Source organism: Camellia sinensis, chromosome 15 (assembly GCF_055761805.1).
Source record: "Camellia sinensis isolate YWXY chromosome 15, ASM5576180v1, whole genome shotgun sequence".
NCBI lineage: Eukaryota > Viridiplantae > Streptophyta > Magnoliopsida > Ericales > Theaceae > Camellia > Camellia sinensis.
Window position 1 is genome coordinate 21709509 of NC_138975.1, and position 6823 is coordinate 21716331.

A 6823-nucleotide genomic window follows, 5' to 3' on the forward strand; every position below is an offset into this window, starting at 1 on the left:
ACGCCAAATGGCTAAAGACCTATTTTTCTTAGGATGAAAGTGAGGAATCACCCCTGAGAAATTTCATGTTACTGATGTAATCAAAATGGCAATGTAAGGCATGCTTACGATAAATTAAAAAAAAAAAAATCATTCGCTATCTCCATTCTCATTACACTTCATGCAACTGCTAACAATCAAAAAATTTTGAAAAAAAAGAAAAAAGAGAAATAATAATAATAATATTAATGTATACAGTACTTCGGGGTTTTTCATCACAAACATGTTAGCTCAATTCTCCATCACATGAACCCTTAATTCTCCAGTACAAGAAACTCTTCAGCTCACTTAACTTGGACCTATTTGGCTATCTAATTCAAAAGCCTCCTCTTCCATACTGACAAGTTAAGCCTCTACAACGGCTCTCCTCAACTCGAAATCGCCAAGTCCACATCAGCTAGCACCTTGGTCGCCCGCTCTAACTCCACCACAGCCTTCTCTCTAGAAGACGCCGACTCCATCAAAGCCTTGTTCATTTCCGCTAGCTCAACCTCGACATGGTGATTCTTTACTTGAGCCTTTATATGAGACAAACTCTCTCTGAGCCTGCTCATCTTAAACTCATGCCGTTGAAACTCAGCCATAGCAGCCCGAAATGACTGAAATGTGTCAGTAGAAGTCTCCGGAGTAAGGCCATGAAACCTTCTGAGCATATCGCAGAATGCCTCCAACAAATAGCGTCGTAAGAACACAGCTTCCAAACGTATGAAAGTGCTTGGCCTGTGATAAAAAATAAAGCTCAGTCTTGGCAAATACTCGCCTCGCACACCAGTAAATAGTACCTTACGATCGAGAACCCGTTCCTTACCGTCAGGCCCTGCCAAGGATATGCAACCATCATCAAGACGAGTCACAGTAAACTTACCATCCATGAAAGGTAAACTCGCTTGACTGTTACAACCACTGCCAGGAGCAATAGCATCATTAAGGACACAACTACCACTCTCACCAAATGGCCAACTAGTAGCAACTCCCGACAAAGCAAGCAAAGTACTAGGCTGAACATGCTGGACATCTACCAAAACAAAGCTAACTTGAGCACTAACTGAAGGCGCACTAAGACGAGCATCAATTGATGACAAACTGCTACTCCCACCAAATAAGAGACAGTAGGGACTCCACCAGAAGGCATGTAGGACTGAACATCAGACAAAGGCATCCGACCAGTCGGGTCATCAACATCGAACTCCCCATGCCCAACTAACTATTCTACCGGGTGACCTAACTGTAACAGAGAAGGAAGGTCACTCTACTCTTATCACATGGCGCAACAACCTGAGATCTCATCCTATCAATAGGAATGTCTTCCTACTCAAATGTAACCCTAGCAACATCATCATCCATCGCATTTAGATTAGCCTCTAAGTTATCCCCATCGTTACCCTTACCTTCGGAATCACTAAAACCACTAGCCTTACTTTGTCCTCGCAGCCGACAATGTGGAGGCAAATCAGCAGCAGAGTTCTCCTCCTCAGAAGGCACACCGACCGCCTTAGGCGCCACAAAAACATCAAGACGGATAGCTGACCTTTGTACCTGAAGAAACAAAGCGTCTATAGCAAGACTTTTTCGCCCCCCTTTTAGGAAGTTTGAAAAAAAGCCCTACAGTTCGGACTCCTACGGTTCTGAATCTAATCTCACAAGTGCAATGTGAAATTGATAAACATCAAAAAGTCCAAATCCGACAAATCGTTTAGAAAATGATTTTGAAAAAAAAGGCCAAAATTGGACTACTTTGCTAAATGCATAAGCTCCTCCTACAAAATAGGGCAAGGAACGTGATAAGAAGCTACAAGTCGCCATCGTCTCGGCATTACTCAGTCGACCATCAAAACCCACCTCGGAATCTCCCAAGTCATACATCTGAAATGGAACCACCTCGACAACAGGTGGAACATACGGACGAGCTATAAACTCACTCTCACCATGAAAGATATCCATCAATGGTCCCCAAATGCATGCCTTGTACCACCTAGTAGCTCTACCCTTTCGCTCCTCTCCAGGCTCAAAATTCGTCGGTATAGGAACAAGCCTAGGAAACCGCTCATATAAGAACATCTAAAGGAAAGAAGTCGATACATAACTAATAACATCATACCGACCTTTTGACTTCTCTGCTCCAACTTGATACATATCAAGCTGTCTGTATAGAGTCCCTAAAAACAATGGCCCAAGTGCAACCGAAAGACCAATCGTAAGATAAACAACAATATCAAACACAGACGGGTCTGCTCCATCCTTGGGTGATTCCTCTAAGATGTACCAACTTAACCAATATGAAAGGAAAATAGCAAGGTAAGTAGAACTACGCTTATACTTTTCGTATCTAGGCCCATTTACCCCATCTTGCCCTATCTCGGTTCCTCCCGTCGGAGATGGATTCAAGTCCCGATACTAATACCGTAGCCATCCCCCAAAGGTATTCTTATAATGTTCCCGACGCTGCGTACTCTCCTCTTTTATCATAGCCGCTCAATAGGAATCCCACCTCCGAAATCGAGGCTTTCAAAATCAATACAATCTTTAGATGACTCGGAATAGATGTATTAGCAAGTGGATCCGCTATACCAAGTAGAGGCAAACCAGTCAAAGCGCAAACATCCTCCAATGTAGGTGTCAATTCCCCCCCACCAAGTAACAAAGGTGTGAGAACTAGAACTCCAACGAGGAAATGCCACACTCAACCATGATGGCTCCCTCCTTACATTCAGCCTCATAATTGCCACTATGGCACCAGACACACCTGCGTTCTTTAAAATCTCATTGAAAGAAGAATCAATTAGCACCTCCTCAGCCCAAGTATCAAAACCCCCACCATTCTTAGTAAAAGCATAACTATCATGAGCTAGAAATGCATATAGGTAGAGGCCGTGTTCTATGTGCAACCGCATAATAGACTCGTGAGCTATCATTTCCTTTGCCCCCCTTTTTTGCCTCGGGTACTCCCAACAAAACCTAAGATGGATTAATAGTCCTCTTATCCTCAAACTGTTGCCAGAATCTGTCCCCGACTCCAAAATAAGGAGCATAGAACCATTGCTCGACAGAAGGCACTTTAGAAGCCTCTTCCTCACTTGCCTTGCTTGGTAACTTTTTGGCGGCTTTCTTCAACGGACACACAGCAGGTTTCCCCTTCATCCTGAGCAATCAATTTCTACTTGCATCATGCCAAATCGCAACAAGTAAATTTTGTATTCATGAATCATACTTATTCTAAAAAAAAAATTAAAAAAATTAAAAAAAAAATAAAATAATAAAATAATAATAATAATAATAATAATAATAATAATAATAATAATAATTAATTTAAATAAATGAATAAAAATAAATCTTCCAATTATTAGCTCTCCTTACTTTACTTCCTAAGTTCTCTCAAATCCCTGAAACCAGCTCTCTAATTTCACTGGCTCACCAATATGAATAGAGTTACATTCTCTTTATGTCTTCCTCAAGTCACCCAGTTCCTAGCTCTCAACATGAGGCGGACCAAATTTTAGTTTTAGCTCCCTAGCATGTGGCGAATAAAAGTCTCAGACCTAGTTTTTCTCCTAATTCTTGGCTCACCGATGTGTAGCTCTAACTACACTATTCTCATGTGATGTTGACTCTTAATATACCTTCATTATTTTAGACTCTTTCAATTTTACCAAGCTCACAACTCTCTTATTATGCTTAGAGCTAGCTCCTAATTCTCTCATGAATTTTCCCAAATGTCCAAAGTTAGAGCCTACTGTGAAAGCTCTCCAATTTCATAGCTCTCCAATATTTTATTATTAATTTTAGAACTCTTCAATTTTACAACTCTCCAATATTTTATTAGTTTTTGTTAGCGTTCTCTAAGCCATGGTTCTCCTGGTATTTTCATAGCTCACCAATATCTTAGCTCTCTATATTAGAGCTCTCTAATCTACAGCTCTCCAATATTTTATTATTATTCTTAGCGCTCTCTAATTTTTACAACTGTCTAACATTTTTTTTTTATAGAGTTCTCCAATTTCATCCAATTTTTACAACTCCAATATTTTATTCTTTAAACCTGCCCAATTTCATAGCTCTCCAACATTTTAATATTATTTTTAGAACTCTCCTTTCATAGCTCTTAGAGCTAGCTCCCAATTCTCTCATGAATTTTCCCAAGTGTCCGAAGTTAGAGCCCACTGTGAGAGCTCTCCAATTTCATGGCTCTCTAATATTTTATTATTAATTTTAGAGCTCTTCAATTTTACAACTCTCCAATATTTTATTAGTTTTTGTTAGTACTCTCTAAACCACGGCTCTTCTGGCATTTTCATAGATCACCAATTTCTTATTAGCTCTCTATATTAAAGCTCTCTAACTCCCAGTTCTCCAATATTTTAATTTTTAGAGCTCTCCAATTTTTACGCCTCTCTAATATTTTATTATTATTCTTAGAGCTCTCTAATTTTTATAACTCTCCAACATTTTATTATTATTTTTTTTATGGCTCTCCAATTTCATCCAATTTTTTAACTCCAATATTTTATTCTTATTTTTTAGAGCTCTTCAATTTCATAACTCTCCAACATTTTAATATTATTTTTAGAACTCTCCTTTCATAGCTCTTAGAGTTAGCTCCCAATTCTCTCATGAATTTCGCTAAGTGTCTGAAGCTAAAGCCCACATGTGATAGCTCACTAATTTCTTAGCTCTCCATATTAGTGCTCTTTAATTCATAGCTCTCTAATATTTTATTATTATTTTTAGAGTTTTCCAATTTTTACAACTCTCTGATATTTTATTATTATTTTTTTAAAGCTCTCCAATTTCATCTAATTTTTACAACTCTCCAATATTTTATTATTATTTTTTAGAGCTCTCCATTTTCATAGCTCTCAAATATTTTAATATTATCTCTAGAGCTCTCCTCTCATACCTCTTAGAGCTAGCTCCCAACTCTCTCGTGAAATTTGCCAAGTGCCTGATGGTTGAAGCCCACATTGTTAACATAAATTTCAGAACATAAACCTTACACTTTGGATCATTTACCATGTGTATTATCAAGAAATCAAGACAAAATGACATACCTGAATCCATTGATGAACGGTTAAACGGAAGCGTCTGATTGTCAATAAAACCTTTGATATTGACTATGTTATTGTCTTCTAATCCTTTCCCCTTTGGTGCCTTATGTTTCTCCTTGAGAGCATTTAGAAAGAAAAATGACAGTGTTCTTATTTTTTTTCCACTTGGGAAGGAATAGGGACCATAACCTTTTAAAGGTTGTAATTGGTTTTCAAAACTGAAAGGTTGTGGAAGTTCAAAAGGAATGAAAACCAACTTTAACCATTATTGGTTTTAATTTCTATTTATTGGTTTTCAAAACTGAAAGGTTGTGGAAGTTCAAAAGGAATGAAAACCAACTTTAACCATTATTGGTTTTAATTTCTATTTATTGGTTTTCAAAACTGAAAGGTTGTGGAAGTTCAAAAGGAATGAAAACCAACTTTAATCAATATGTTTTAATTTCTATTTCTGTCCCTCATAGAAATAGAAATTATACAACTAGTATCTACACATTAGGTCCATAACACATATACCCTTAAGCCTATTAACTAAATTGAATCACTTAAATTGTAGGCTTCTTATAAATGATAACACCACATTTAATTATGTGGTCCCATTGAGACATTATCTAACACACATGTGATACCTCTCCAATTTTATAGCTCTCTAATATTTTATTAGTGTCCTTAGAGCTCTTCAATTCCATAGCTCTCCAATATTTTATTATTAATTTTAGAGCCCTTCAATTTTACAACTCTTCAATATTTTATTTTTATTGTTAAAACTCTCTAAATCACGGCTCTCCTTGTGTTTTCATAACTCTAACATTTTATTATTATTTGTAGAGCTGTCCAATTTCACGGCTCTTTAATATTTTAATATTATTTTTAGAGCTCTCCTCTCATAGTTCTTAGAGCTAGCTCCCAATTCTCTCACGAATTTTGCCAAGTGTTCGAAATTCTCATGAAATTTGTTAAGTGTTCAATTTCATGGCTCTCCAATATTTTAACATTATTTTTAGAGCTCTCCTCTTCTAGTTCCTAGAGCTAGCTCTCAATTCTCTCACGAATTTTGCTAAGTGTCCGAAATTCTCATGAAATTTGAGTGTCCAATTTCATAGCTCTCCAACATTTATTATTATTTTTAGCGCTCTCCAATTTCATAACTCTCTAATATTTTAATATTATTTTTAGAGCTCTCCTCTCATAGTTCTTAGAGCTAGTTTCCAATTCTCTCTTGAATTTTGCTAAGTGTAGAACCCACAAGTCAAACGTCTCCAATTTCACAACTCTCTAATCTCATAGCTCTCCAATAATTTACTATTATTTAGAGCTCTTCACTAGCTCTCCACTTTTATACCTCTCTAATATCTTATTTTTATTCTTAGAGCGCCCCTCTCATCAATTCTCTCATAAAATTTGCTAAGTTAATGAAGCTAAAGCTCACGTGTGACTGTCCTCCAACTCCATAGTCTCTAATTTTTATCTCCTCTTTGAGCTACCTTTCAACTCTCTCTAAATGTTCCAAGTATAGATCTTCAATTTCATAGCTCTCTAGCATCTTATTATTATTCTTGGAGTTCTCCATTTTTCACATCTCTCTTCTATTTTATTATTATTTTTAGATCTCTCCATTTTTATAACTTTCCATATTAGAGCTCTCCTCTCATAGCCTTCAAGCTAGCTCTCAATTCTGTCATGAAAATTTGCTTAAGTGTAGATCTCCAAATTCATAACTCTTTAATATTTTATTCTACTAT